The 16030-nt window shown below is 39.0% G+C and overlaps 1 pseudogene; it reads left to right on the forward strand.

Moving 5' to 3' along the window:
• The first annotated feature begins 2873 nt into the window (after positions 1 to 2873).
• The window catches only part of LOC142192831 (uncharacterized), a 319569-nt pseudogene continuing 306412 nt past the window's right edge, over positions 2874 to 16030 (forward strand).

The raw sequence follows: 16030 nt of genomic DNA on the forward strand, positions 1-16030 counted from the left end.
GTCTTTAGATTTTTTTATTTTTATGAAGTACAACATAAGTTAATTACAAATAAGTTTTGAATTTTTCGGGGGAAAAAGCGCAAATTTTGGCCTGGTATGGCTTTACAATTTTTTTTTATCATATCTCAGGCTAGAATTAAGATAAAGAGTTGGGAGAGGCAGCATTTTTCTCAGAACGGCACCGGCTTTCATTTGGGTCACAAGACGATGTTTCTTTATATTTTGTTGTGGAGAAATTTAATTCAAAATTTCGATGCGCAATTGTGAAAAAAAACGTGTTTCAAAATTGTGAAAAAATGCATGTGTGTTACTTGTGTTCTTGGTTATACTTGTACAGGGATTCATCTTGGGACCAAATTGGAATCAATTTATATATATATATATATATATATATATATATATATATATATTTTATTTTTTTTTTAAACCTTGAATCATCTGATTTTATTTTCTTCTTTTTCTTGCTGAATTCAACATTTACATGCAACAATAAATAAACATAAAAAACAAATCCCGTATGTGCAAGATTAAATACATCTTATCATCAGAACACAACTTGTTAAGCATTGTCAACCTGAATGCATTGAACAAACCAAAAGAAAAAAGCTGATCACATCCTCAAGCGGGATTTTCTAATTACAATCTCACCCTAATTAGATGTTAACAAGATTAAAAGTACCAATATTTCTAACACCTATTTCTACATGGAACAATTTAGAAACATGTCATTTATTAAGAAGAATAGTCCAGTAGTTACATCCTCATTCTATAAGATATGAACTAATCAAACACCTAATAGGATGTTATTACACTACTGGCCTTTTATCATCAATTTGTCCCTTCTAGTGAGTGAAATGTCCATTAGCGCTCACTAGCAATGTGTCAGAGTATGTCCGGCCTGTCATGGTGTTCGGCTCCACCTGATTTAAAGGGATTCAATCATTAAAATGACATTTTTCCTCCCTAAGAGAAAAAATAGAAAAGAACACCGAGCCGACCCTAGTGTAGTAATTACAACTCTTTTGGCAATCACAGGTGAGCAGATGAAAAGTCTCTCACCTGATGTGGTTGTGTGTGACACAACAACCTCAAAGTCAAGATCAAATAATGCTGGAGAAGCTGCTGGCTGAGAGAGACGTCCTGAAGACGTGGATACAAGAAGGATAGGACCAGCCCACTAGGAGTACCGGGCAGACAGATCACCAGCGCTCACTCGATATGGTGTAGGACAAGCTTTATTGCACAACGCGTTTCGAGCTTTGAACGGCTCTTTCTCAAGTGCACAACATTAACCTTCCCATGGAAAACACAGCCGACAGAGATGTGGTTACACTGGTTAGGCTTCTCAGCCTGCTGCTGGAGGTGCTGCCCGTCCACCTAACATATTCCATTTGTTTTGGTCATGCCCAATTCTTCAGCCTTATTGGCGACAGGTGCAGACCATGGTTGGACAGGAGTTGGGGCTCACCTTCTTTTCCCTAAGACATTCCTATTGAATAGGCCATCTGAGCGTTTTAGTAAACACTCTATCCAGTCCCTCCTATATTCTCAAGACTGCTCGATGGCTCATTGCTAAATATTAGAGGCGCTCCTCTCCCCCATCCCTACAGGATCTATACTCATGGATTCTCAACTCTTGAACTCTTGATAACTTGACAGTCTTTATGCATGATGAGGAGGAGAAGTCTGATGAAATCTGGAAGCTTTGGGAAACTTTTTGGCCCTTGCTAACCTTTAGGCCTGTTGAGTTGTGTGGCTGCTTCTTTTATCGATGCTTTGTGTAGTCTTTTTATACATTTTTTTTTTTCTTTTTGTGTAGCCTGAACTTAAATATACTGTATATACAAAGTACATGTGATAATCCGACCTTACATGACCATACAGAACAGCCTGGTGATCTACTGGTCCATGCACGGAGATCTACTGTTACATGCTCATCTGTTTTGCAACCACTGTCGAAGTAATTGAATTCTGTTAGGATTTTCAATGTGTTTGGAAATTTTTCTTTAGAAATGTTATAAAATGTCAGTTATTGAAGGCAGTGCCTGACCAAGGTTAAGTGTATAAAACCAACAACTCAGTTAGACACATGAAGTTCACCTGAACTCACTGGCTTTTCTCTCTAAAAATCCAGGCCTCCATTGCAGAAATATTGTTTGATTTCTAAATATGCAGATCAGCAATCTGGAGCACAGAGGGCGGCTCTGTTACGCCCCAGTATAATTGGCCTCCTCCTCTTCTACCTGGTTTGAGTGGTATACGTAAGGTATAAGCAGTGAATACCCCTCTGAGGTTCCCAGGCCGGTGCAGACGTACTGCATATGGGCTGAATGCGTCACAGTATAATCGGAAACACGGCTTCTCAGTGAAATCAAAGAATATCTCAGCAATGGAAGTACAGATTTTTTTTTAGGGAGAAAAACCATTGTATTTAGGTGAACTGAACCCTGGTGAGACATTCCCTTATATGATGTAAAATTTCACAGGACAGTGATTGAGGGATATACTCCAAAGAAACACCAATAGCGCGCTCCCTTCAGTAAAAATAAGTTCTGGTACGCTAATGTATCAAAATAAAAAACGTTTATTTAAAATTATTATTTTGATACATCACTGTCCTGTGATATCTTTCGACCTTTGAGTCGTAAGCCATAGACGCTGCCCCACATTTTTCAGTATTCATAGCTTGATTACGCACCAAAAAAGGCGTAAGACAAGTTGACCTATTTCTGGAGTCCACAAGGACTTGTATGTGAATTCTCATATGTACCTAATTCTTAATTAGCGCGGCCACGCTTGATAATTCTATACATTTCGGTTTATGATGTAAAATTTATAAAATCAGTTTTCTTCTTCTCAGATGACTGTACCAGGAGCTCAGAGGGACATCTGATATCTACAGATTATAAAGCAGAGGATCATGGTATCACACAAGATCCAGCCCTTCAGACAAAAGATCTATCATCTGGTTCATCACAGACTATGAGAACTCACACAGGGAAGAAGCGATTTTCGTGTTCAGAGTGTGGCAAATGTTTTCCTACTAAATCAGGACTTGTAAGGCATCAGAGAACTCACACAGTGGAGAAGCCATTTTCGTGTTCAGAATGTGGTAAAAGTTTTAAAACTAAATCATATCTTAATGAACATCAAAAAATTCACACAGGTGAGAAGCCATATTCATGTCCAGAATGTGGTAAAAGTTTTAGAACTAAATCATTTCTTAATGTACATCAAAAAGTTCACACAGGTGAGAAGCCATATTCATGTCCACAATGTGGTAAAAGTTTTAGCTATAAATCATCTTTTAATAAACATCAAAAAATTCACACAAGTGCGAAGCCATATTCATGTTCAGAATGTGGGAAGCATTATAAGTCGAAATTTAATCTTCTTAAACATTGGAGAAAACACACTGTCGAGAAATCATTTGTATGTTCTGAGTTTGGTAAATGTTTTACCAATGAACAACTTCTTACAGCACATCAAAGAATTCACACAGGGGAGAAGCCATATTCATGTTCTGAATGTGGAAAGTGTTTTAAGTCGAAAACCACTCTTGCTCAACACCAGAAAATACACAAAGAGGAGACGCCATTTTTGTGCTCAGAATGTGGCAGACGTTTTCTTTTTAAATCACGTCTTCTTGCACATCAGAGAACTCACACAGGAGAGAAGCCATATTCATGTATAGAATGTGGTAAATGTTTTATTCATAAATCAATGTTTATTACACATCAGAGATCTCACACAGGGGAGAAGCCATATTCATGTACAGAATGTGGAAAGTGTTATGCAACAAAATCAAATCTTCTTGAACATTGGAGAAGACATACAGGAGAGAAGCCATTTGTATGCTCTGAATGTGGTAAAGGTTTTATAAAAAAATCAGTTCTTACTTTACATCAAAGAACTCACACAGGGGAGAAGCCATATTCATGTTCAAAATGTGGGAAATGTTTTGCTAAGAAAATGACTCTTATTACACATCAGAGATCTCACACAAGGGAGAAGCCATATTCATGTACAGAATGTGGAAAGTGTTATACATCAAAATCAATTCTTCTTGAACATTGGAGAAAACATATAGGAGAGAAGCCATTTACATGTTCAGAATGTGGGAAATGTTTCACTGCTAAAGCTTATCTTACTACTCATCAAAGAACTCACACAGGAGAGAAGCCATTTACATGTTCAGAATGTGGGAAATGTTTTGCTCAGAAACTGTATCTTGTTAAACATCAGAGAAGTCACACAGGAGCATAACCATTTTCCTGCTCAGAATGAGGCAAAGGCTGTATCAAGAAATCAGAATGTGCAAAATGTTGTTAGGCTGAAAAAATTCTCTGAAGAAAAAGTGAGGATTATGCAAAGAAGAAATTAATGGGTGAGCTCTGGACTAATTTTTGTTTTTGTTTCTATTGAAAAAATTCTTACTGAAAATCAAAGAATTCACAAAGGAGAGGAGTTATCTTCATGTTCAGTATCGACCCCGTAGCACCATAATAGTGGGGTCATTCCATATCAAGTGATCCAAATATGATTTTTTTTTTTTTTACCTGACGTCTTTAGATTTTTTTATTTTTATAAAGTACAACATAAGTTAATTACAAATAAGTTTTGAATTTTTTGGGGGAAAAAGCGCAAATTTTGGCCTGGTATGGCTTTACAATTTTTTTTTTATCATATCTCAGGCTAGAATTAAGATAAAGAGTTGGGAGAGGCAGCATTTTTCTCAGAACGGCACCGGCTTTCATTTGGGTCACAAGACGATGTTTCTTTATATTTTGTTGTGGAGAAATTTAATTCAAAATTTCGATGCGCAATTGTGGAAAAAAAACGTGTTTCAAAATTGTGAAAAAATGCATGTGTGTTACTTGTGTTCTTGGTTATACTTGTACAGGGATTCATCTTGGGACCAAATTGGAATCAATTTTTTAAATATATATATATATATATATATATATATATATATATATATATATATATATATATATATTTTATTTTATTTTTTAAACCTTGAATCATCTGATTTTATTTTCTTCTTTTGCTTGCTGAATTCAACATTTACATGCAACAATAAAGAAACATAAAAAACAAATCCCGTATGTGCAAGATTAAATACATCTTATCATCAGAACACAACTTGTTAAGCATTGTCAACCTGAATGCATTGAACAAACCAAAAGAAAAAAGCTGATCACATCCTCAAGCGGGATTTTCTAATTACAATCTCACCCTAATTAGATGTTAACAAGATTAAAAGTACCAATATTTCTAACACCTATTTCTACATGGAACAATTTAGAAACATGTCATTTATTAAGAAGAATAGTCCAGTAGTTACATCCTCATTCTATAAGATATGAACTAATCAAACACCTAATAGGATGTTATTACACTACTGGCCTTTTATCATCAATTTGTCCCTTCTAGTGAGTGAAATGTCCATTAGCGCTCACTAGCAATGTGTCAGAGTATGTCCGGCCTGTCATGGTGTTCGGCTCCACCTGATTTAAAGGGATTCAATCATTAAAATGACATTTTTCCTCCCTAAGAGAAAAAATAGAAAAGAACACCGAGCCGACCCTAGTGTAGTAATTACAACTCTTTTGGCAATCACAGGTGAGCAGATGAAAAGTCTCTCACCTGATGTGGTTGTGTGTGACACAACAACCTCAAAGTCAAGATCAAATAATGCTGGAGAAGCTGCTGGCTGAGAGAGACGTCCTGAAGACGTGGATACAAGAAGGATAGGACCAGCCCACTAGGAGTACCGGGCAGACAGATCACCAGCGCTCACTCGATATGGTGTAGGACAAGCTTTATTGCACAACGCGTTTCGAGCTTTGAACGGCTCTTTTTCAAGTGCACAACATTAACCTTCCCATGGAAAACACAGCCGACAGAGATGTGGTTACACTGGTTAGGCTTCTCAGCCTGCTGCTGGAGGTGCTGCCCGTCCACCTAACATATTCCATTTGTTTTGGTCATGCCCAATTCTTCAGCCTTATTGGCGACAGGTGCAGACCATGGTTGGGCAGGAGTTGGGGCTCACCTTCTTTTCCCTAAGACATTCCTATTGAATAGGCCATCTGAGCGTTTTAGTAAACACTCTATCCAGTCCCTCCTATATTCTCAAGACTGCTCGATGGCTCATTGCTAAATATTAGAGGCGCTCCTCTCCCCCATCCCTACAGGATCTATACTCATGGATTCTCAACTCTTGAACTCTTGATAACTTGACAGTCTTTATGCATGATGAGGAGGAGAAGTCTGATGAAATCTGGAAGCTTTGGGATACTTTTTGGCCCTTGCTAACCTTTAGGCCTGTTGAGTTGTGTGGCTGCTTCTTTTATCGATGCTTTGTGTAGTCATTTTATACATTTTTTTTTTCTTTTTGTGTAGCCTGAACTTAAATATACTGTATATACAAAGTACATGTGATAATCCAACCTTACATGACCATACAGAACAGCCTGGTGATCTACTGGTCTGTGCTTGGAGATCTACTGTTGCATCCTCATCTGTTTTGCACTGTCAAAGTAATTGAATTCTGTTAGGCTTTTCAATATGTTTGGAAATTTTTCTATAGAAATGTTATAAAATGTCAGTTATTGAAGGCAGTGCCTGACCAAGGTTAAGTGTATAAAACCAACAGCTCAGTTAGACACATGAAGTTCACCTGAACTCACTGGCTTTTCTCTCTAAAAATCCAGGCCTCCATTGCAGAAATATTGTTTGATTTCTAAATATGCAGATCAGCAATCTGGAGCACAGAGGGCAGCTCTGTTACGCCCCAGTATAATTGGCCTCCTCCTCTTCTACCTGGTTTGAGTGGTATACGTAAGGTATAAGCAGTGAATACCCCTCTGAGGTTCCCAGGCCGGTGCAGACGTACTGCATATGGGCTGAATGCGTCACAGTATAATCGGAAACACGGCTTCTCAGTGAAATCAAAGAATATCTCAGCAATGGAAGTACAGATTTTTTTTTAGGGAGAAAAACCATTGTATTTAGGTGAACTGAACCCTGGTGAGACATTCCCTTATATGATGTAAAATTTCACAGGACAGTGATTGAGGGATATACTCCAAAGAAACACCAATAGCGCGCTCCCTTCAGTAAAAATAAGTTCTGGTACGCTAATGTATCAAAATAAAAAACGTTTATTTAAAATTATTATTTTGATACATCACTGTCCTGTGATATCTTTCGACCTTTGAGTCGTAAGCCATAGACGCTGCCCCACGTTTTTCGGTATACATAGCTTGATTATGTACCAAAAAAGGCGTAAGACAAGTTGACCTATTTCTGGAGTCCACAAGGACTTGTATGTGAATTCTCATATGTACCTAATTCTTAATTAGCGCGGCCACGCTTGGTAATTCTATACATTTTGGTTTATGATGTAAAATTTGTAAAATCAGTTTTCTTCTTCTCAGATGACTGTACCAGGAGCTCAGAGGGACATCTGATATCTACAGATTATAAAGCAGAGGATCATGGTATCACACAAGATCCAGCCCTTCAGACAAAAGATCTACCATCTGGTTCATCACAGACTATGAGAACTAACACAGGGAAGAAGCGATTTTCGTGTTCAGAATGTGGCAAATGTTTTCCTACTAAATCAGGACTTGTAAGGCATCAGAGAACTCACACAGGGGAGAAGCCATTTTCATGTTCAGAATGTGGTAAAAGTTTTAAAACTAAATCATATCTTAATGTACATCAAAAAGTTCACACAGGTGAGAAGCCATATTCATGTCCACAATGTGGTAAAAGTTTTAGCTATAAATCATCTTTTAATGAACATCAAAAAATTCACACAGGTGCGAAGCCATATTCATGTTCAGAATGTGGGAAGCATTATAAGTCGAAATTTAATCTTCTTCAACATTGGAGAAAACACACTGTCGAGAAATCATTTGTATGTTCTGAGTTTGGTAAATGTTTTATTAATGAACAACTTCTTACAGCACATCAAAGAATTCACACAGGGGAAAAGCCATATTCATGTTCTGAATGTGGAAAGTGTTTTAAGTCAAAAACCACTCTTGCTCAACATCAGAAAATACACAAAGAGGAGACGCCATTTTTGTGCTCAGAATGTGGCAGACGTTTTATTTTTAAATCATGTCTTCTTGCACATCAGAGAACTCACACAGGAGAGAAGCCATATTCATGTACAGAATGTGGTAAATGTTTTATTCATAAAACAACGTTTTTTGCACATCAGAGATCTCACACAGGGGAGAAGCCATATTTATGTACAGAATGTGGAAAGTGTTATACAACAAAATCAAAGGAGGAAAATACCTGGTGAGAGTGGTATACGTAAGGTATAAGCAGTGAATACCCCTCTGAGGTTCCCAGGCCGGTGCAGACGTACTGCACATGGGCTGAATGCGTCACAGTATAATCGGAAACACGGCCTCTCAGTGAAATCAAAGAATATCTCAGCAATGAAAATCCAGATTTTTTTTAGGGAGAAAAACCTTTGCATGTAGGTGAACTGAACCCTGGTGAGACATTCCCTTATATGATGTAAAATTTCACAGGACAGTGATTGAGGGATATACCCCCAAGAAACACCAATAGCGCGCTCCCTTCAGTAAAAATAAGTTCTGGTACGCTGATGTATCAAAATAAAAAAGGTTTATTTAAAATTATTATTTTGATACATCACTGTCCTGTGATATCTTTCGACCTTTGAGTCGTAAGCCATAGACGCTGCCCCACGTTTTTCGGTATACATAGCTTGATTACGTACCAAAAAAGGCGTAAGACAAGTTGACCTATTTCTGGAGTCCACAAGGACTTGTATGTGGATTCTCATATGTACCTAATTCTTAATTAGCGCGGCCACGCTTGGTAATTCTATACATTTCGGTTTATGATGTAAAATTTGTAAAATCAGTTTTCTTCTTCTCAGATGACTGTACCAGGAGCTCAGAGGGACATCTGATATCTACAGATTATAAAGCAGAGGATCATGGTATCACACAAGATCCAGCCCTTCAGACAAAAGATCTATCATCTGGTTCATCACAGACTATGAGAACTCACACAGGGAAGAAGCGGTTTTCGTGTTCAGAATGTGGCAAATGTTTTCCTACTAAATCAGGACTTGTAAGGCATCAGAGAACTCACACAGGGGAGAAGCCATTTTCGTGTTCACAATGTGGTAAAAGTTTTAGAACTAAATCATATCTTAATGAACATCAAAAAATTCACACAGGTGAGAAGCCATATTCATGTCCAGAATGTGGTAAAAGTTTTAGAACTAAATCATTTCTTAATGTACATCAAAAAGTTCACACAGGTGAGAAGCCATATTCATGTCCACAATGTGGTAAAAGTTTTAGCTATAAATCATCTTTTAATGAACATCAAAAAATTCACACAGGTGCGAAGCCATATTCATGTTCAGAATGTGGGAAGCATTATAAGTCGAAATTTAATCTTCTTCAACATTGGAGAAAACACACTGTCGAGAAATCATTTGTATGCTCTGAGTTTGGTAAATGTTTTACCAATGAACAACTTCTTACAGCACATCAAAGAATTCACACAGGGGAGAAGCCGTATTCATGTTCTGAATGTGGAAAGTGTTTTAAGTCAAAAACCACTCTTGCTCAACATCAGAAAATACACAAAGAGGAGAAGCCATTTTTGTGCTCAGAATGTGGCAGACGTTTTGTTTTTAAATCACGTCTTCTTGTACATCAGAGAACTCACACAGGAGAGAAGCCATATTCATGTACAGAATGTGGTAAATGTTATATTCATAAAACAACGTTTATTGCACATCAGAGATCTCACACAGGGGAGAAGCCATATTCATGTACAGAATGTGGAAAGTGTTATACAACAAAATCAAATCTTCTTGAACATTGGAGAAGACATACAGGAGAGAAGCCATTTGTATGCTCTGAATGTGGTAAAGGTTTTATAAAAAAATCAGATCTTACTTTACATCAAAGAACTCACACAGGGGAGAAGCCATATTCATGTTCAAAATGTGGGAAATGTTTCACTGCTAAAGCTTATCTTACTATTCATCAAAGAACTCACACAGGGGAGAAGCCATATTCATGTTCAAAATGTGGGAAATGTTTCACTGCTAAAGCTCATCTTACTATTCATCAAATAACTCACACAGGAGAGAAGCCATTTACATGTTCAGAATGCAGGAAATGTTTTGCTCAGAAACTGTATCTTGTTAAACATCAGAGAAGTCACACAGGAGCATAACCATTTTCCTGAACGGAATGAGGCAAAGGCTGTATCAAGAAATCAGAATGTGCAAAATGTTGTTAGGCTGAAAAAATTCTCCGAAGAAAAAGTGAGGATTATGCAAAGAAGAAATTAATGGGTGATCTCTGGACTAATTTTTGTTTTTGTTTCTATTGAAAAAATTCTTACTGAAAATCAAAGAATTCACACAGGAGAGGAGTTATCTTCATGTTCAGTATCGACCCCGTAGCACCATAATAGCGGGGTCATTCCATATCAAGTGATCCAAATATGAATTCTTTTTTTTTTACCTGACGTCTTTAGATTTTTTTTTTTTTTTTATTAAATACAACATAAGTTAATTACAAATAAGTTTTGAATTTTTTTTCTTCATCAGTTAATTTTTTACAGACTTTTAAAGTTTGGAAAAAGCGTAAATTTTGGCCTGGTATGGCTTTACATTTGTTTTTTTTTAATCATATCTCGGGCTAGAATTAAAATAAAGAGTTGGGAGAGGCAGCATTTTTCTCAGAACGGCACCAGCTTTCATTTGGGTCACAAGACGATGTTTCTTTATATTTTGTTGTGGAGAAATTTAATTCAAAATTTCGATGCGCAGTTGTGAAAAAAATCGTATGTTTCAAAATTGTGAAAAAATGCATGTGTGTTACTTGTGTTCTTGGTTATACTTGTACAGGAATTCATCTTGGGACCAAATTGGGATCAATTTTTTTTTTTATACATATATTTTTTTTAAACCTTGAATCATCTGATTTTATTTTCTTCTTTTTCTTGCTGAATTCAACATTTACATGCAACAATAAAGAAACATAAAAAACAAATCCCGTATGTGCCAGAATAAATACATCTTATCATCAGAACACAACTTGTTAAGCATTGTCAACCTGAATGCATTGAACAAACCAAAAGAAAAAAGCTGATCACATCCTCAAGCGGGATTTTCTAATTACAATCTCACCCTAATTAGATGTTAACAAGATTAAAAGTACCAATATTTCTAACACCTATTTCTACATGGAACAATTTAGAAACATGTCATTTATTAAGAAGAATAGTCCAGTAGTTACATCCTCATTCTATAAGATATGAACTAATCAAACACATAATAGGATGTTATTACACTACTGGCCTTTTATCATCAATTTGTCCCTTCTAGTGAGTGAAATGTCCATTAGCGCTCACTAGCAATGTGTCAGAGTATGTCCGGCCTGTCATGGTGTTCGGCTCCACCTGAGTTAAAGGGATTCAATCATTAAAATGACATTTTTACTCCCTAACACATGGTTACAAACTTCTGGGCCTCGGGCAGAGCCGACTGCGCATGCCAGCGGCCATTTTCTTGTGACCGCTTACATCAGTTTACTCTGTAAGCGGCCACAGGAAAATTGCTGCGGGCATGCGCAGTTGACTCTGCCCGAGGTTGACAGCAGAGCCGACTGCGCATGCCCAGAAGTTTGAAGCCAGCGCTGGAAGAAGGGAGAAAAAAAATGTCATTTTAATAATTGAATCCTAGAGATGAGCGAACAGCGTTCGATTGAATTGGTATTCGATCGAAAATCAGGCTGTTCGAGGTATTCAATTCCAATCGAATACCACGTGGCAAACGCACTAAAAATTTGTTTCCCCTCCCACCTTCCCTGGCACTTTTTTGCACCAATAACAGTGCAAGGGAGGCGGGAAAGGAGGTAGGAAAACGTAGGCATCGGGAAAAAAAAATCACAAAAAGTAATTGGCTAGCTAAATCAGGTGACCTCCAATTCATACAAATAGTGGATTTCAGATTCGGTTCATATGAGACTGTGAACTAGACAGGAATAGATGTACAGGCAGGGTTAGCTAGGAATTAGCTTTATTTAGGTGGGAATGTTACTCACACAGCTCTTTGGGGCTCTATATACCTTCCTTGCCAGCCCAAGATACATGCAAGAGTACCGTCAATGCATTCCTATGGGAAAAAGTCAGCTCCCGCATACCGCAAGCTGCCAGCGATCCCGACTAGCATATGGTGCGCTGCCACGATGTGTTTGCATTGAACTTACTCTCACAATTAGCTCTGGCTGGCAAGGTCTCATCACTTTCAAACTTCACCTGCAAGCACATCACGTGGCAGCCCATTATATGCTAGTCGGGATCCCTGGCAGTTTGTGTTATGCGGGAGCTGACTTTTTCTCATAGGAATGCATTGACCAGCATTGATTGGCTGAATGCCATACAGTGTACAGCATTGGCCAATCAACGCTGGTTCTGCCAGAGGCTCATCTGCGAGGAGGCGGAGTCTAAGATCGGTACACAGCAGTCTCCATTGTGGTCCGGTTTCAGGTGTAGCCGAGTTGAGTGCACAGCTCTGCTACATCTCAGAGCTGTGCGCTCAACTCTGCTATATCTGGGATGTAGTAAAGCTGTGCGCTCAACTCGGCTACACCTGAGAGCGGACCACAATGGAGACTGCTGTGGACCGATCTTAGACTCCGCCTCCTCCGGCAGAACCAGCGTTGATTGGCCGAATGCTGTTCACTGTATGGCATTTGGCCAATCAACGCTTGTCAATGCATTCCTATGGGAAAAAGTCAGCTCCCGCATTATTAGTTGCGTAATACAGTGACTTGGGCATGTTAGATGCCCCCGGACATGCTTCCCCTGCTGTCCCAGTTGCATGCCAAAGGTGTTGGCATCATTTGCTGAGGTGTCATAGTGGACTTGGTGACTCTCCTTAGTCAAATTTTGGTTTCCCTTAAACGAATATTTTTTCGCCATAGACTATAATGGGATTCGATATTCATTCGAATAGTCGAATATTGAGGGGCTATTCGAAACGAATATCGAATATTTCACTGTTCGCTCACATCTATTGAATCCCTTTAATATCTGATTTTTGCTAAGCTTTAAAATGTCTGGTTTTCTTGGATACACAAAGGATGGTGCTGGACCAGAAGGATGCAAAAAAAGTCAATTCTATGTCTTCATTTTCACAATCTTTGGAGAATCCAGTAGCCGCTGCCATCAGCACCAATCATATTCACAGGTCACAGAACTGGTCACGTCATCCATTGCCAATCTTGTGCCGCCTTCTAACACTTCATGGACTTCACTGTCATTGCTGAATGAAAAAATCCTTGTTTTTATTTCTGTTTCATTCCATGGAATGACCGTGTGGGATTGCTGAGTCCCTCTGATGGGTTCTTCCTGTAACCGATGTTGTAACAAACCCTCCTCCTCTTCGTAGTCAGGACATGAAAGTTCTGAAGCTCTGTCTGACGTCCTGACTCTGCGGGGGACAGATCTGCGGCCTGTCATCTGCTCTACATTCACTGTCTACCCCTGTTCATTCTCAGGTTGAGCCCTAACAAAGCTTTCTCCTCTGTCCTCTCCTGCTTCTAAGGCAGGGTTCACACTACCGTTGGTGTCTGTTAAAAAACAAAAACGGACACCTATCATAACAGACACAAACGGACAGTAACTGATGGCTATATGTTGCCCATAGACCTCAATGTTAAAAAAAAAAAAAAAAAAAAAAACTCAAAAAAACGGACACTTATCAGTTTTTTTTTCGAACGGACATAAAAGTCCTGCATGTAGGATCTTTTTTTTTTTGTCCGCTTGAAAAAACGGACATGGCTGTAAACCGACACTTAAGGACTCAAGATAAAATCCCATTGAAATGAATAGAAATTGCAAATGAACCAGCGAGTGTCTGCTGCTAAAATCTTGTACGGACAATAACCATGGACACTGCTGAGCGGACACCAACGGTAGTGTGAACGCCCCCTAAGCTGTAACATAATAAAAAAATACAGTAATATCTAAAAATCCTGGATTATTTGGTGACTATAGACCCCACACTTTTAGACCACAGGCTGAATAGATGTGAATTCAAGATTTTTGAATCGACACTGTAATAGTTACACTTTAAAATAGGATCCCATCGCGATCCCAACTTGAATTTTGGTACAGATGTGGCTCGGAGCAGAGCAGGCACATGTGCATTTTTGAAAATGTTTAAATGAAACGTTTTTGTTTGTTTTTGTTTTTTTAATGCGTTTTTAAATTTTTGCGTTTGTGTTCGCATGATTAAAATATTAACAAAGATACTCTTGTGATCTGATGAAAGCCCGGACAGTTCTGAGTAGAACGGCGTTTGTTTTGTTTCTCTATCTTTTTTCTAGCCTGAGTTATGAGGAGAAATGTAAAGGCAGCAACACAGAAATTCGCAATTTTTCTGAACTTTGAAAATCAATTAAAAATTCAAAAAAATTTCTAGATTTTTTTTTACTTAACATTTTGCATTCTCTGACATTATTTTTTATTATTTACCAAATAACAAAATCTCAAAAGAATTAAAAATATAGAGGTAAAAATCATTGGTTCACTTGACATGGAATGACCCCAAGGATACATAATAGAAAGGCCAGTAGGCCGGGGGAGGTGATTAAGAATAACAAATACTTCTCTCTCCTGTGACTCTGACAGTTCCCAGCATCCTTCCCAGTGTCTCTCTATGCTGCACCTATTTACACTGCTGCCACCCCAGACACTGTTGATGAGTGCGACCTGTGCCAAGTGACCGTAGCTGGGTGCTTAGTGGTGGCACTACTGGATTCTGGCAGTCTGGTGATCCTTGTTAATGGGACTTGTGTTGACCACGGGACTATCACTAGATGCACAGTTGGGTCCTGTGCATACATGGAGATATAAGGGGCTACCCAACCATGATTATCTCCATCCAGATCCCCTGTGGAGAGAGCCGACATGAGGAAGGGGTTGTTAAGAACTTGCCCCATGACATCATTCTGGGACAGGACTTTCCCCTATTTTAGACTTGGTGGCGGGGAAAGCAAGGGTCAGAGGATACAGCCCCAAGAATACCACAAGTGTTGTCTGGTCAAGTCCTTGAGCCTGAACCTAATGACCAGGACTCTACGGTTCCTGCCATAGGCATGAGCATGTTAAAAGAGGATTGTGGCTCTATGTCTCCCCTAGAGGTAAAGGCAGGCGAAGCCGAGGAGGCTGGTACTGAACTTCAGGTTTCAGATTTGAAAGTGTCTCATGATAACTTTGGTACTGCACAACACCAGGATCCCACTCTTTACAGGCGCTGTTATACCAAGTTGACAGGGTGCGAGGCGAGACCTTAGAGCAATTACTGGTACCCCAGCCTTATCACCGGACGGTGCTGGAGTTGGCACATAAACATGTGCTAGGGGGTCACCTACGTGCCACAAAAACGCTGGACCGCATATTGCAGCATTTTTATTGGCCGGGGGTATATCATGAGATTAAAGTGTTTTGTGAAACATGTCCAGAGTATCAGTTGCATGCGCCCATGGCACATTTTCGAAGCCCCCTGGTACCTCTGTCCATTATTGAGGTGCCCTTTGAAAAGATTGCCCTGGACTTGGTAGGTCCTTTGGTTAAGTCCGCTCGAGGCATCAACATATTCTGGTAGTCATGGACTATGCTACCCGATATCCTGAAGCCATCCCTCTACGGCACACGTTGGCAAAGTTGATAGCCAAAGAGTTGTTTGCCATGTTTTGCCGAGTGGGACTACCCAAGGAGATCCTCACAGATCAGGGGACCCCGTTCATGTCTAAAGTCACCAGGGAATTGTGTAAACTCTTTAATATCAGACAGTTGCGTCCATCTGTTTACCATCCCCAACAGACGGGTTAGTAGAACGGTTTAACAAAACCTTAAAAAATATACTGAAAAAGATGGTGAGCAAGGATGGAAGAGACTGGGGTGTTCTGTTACCCTATGTGATGTTTGT

This window comes from Leptodactylus fuscus, chromosome 1 (genome assembly GCF_031893055.1).
Source record: "Leptodactylus fuscus isolate aLepFus1 chromosome 1, aLepFus1.hap2, whole genome shotgun sequence".
NCBI lineage: Eukaryota > Metazoa > Chordata > Amphibia > Anura > Leptodactylidae > Leptodactylus > Leptodactylus fuscus.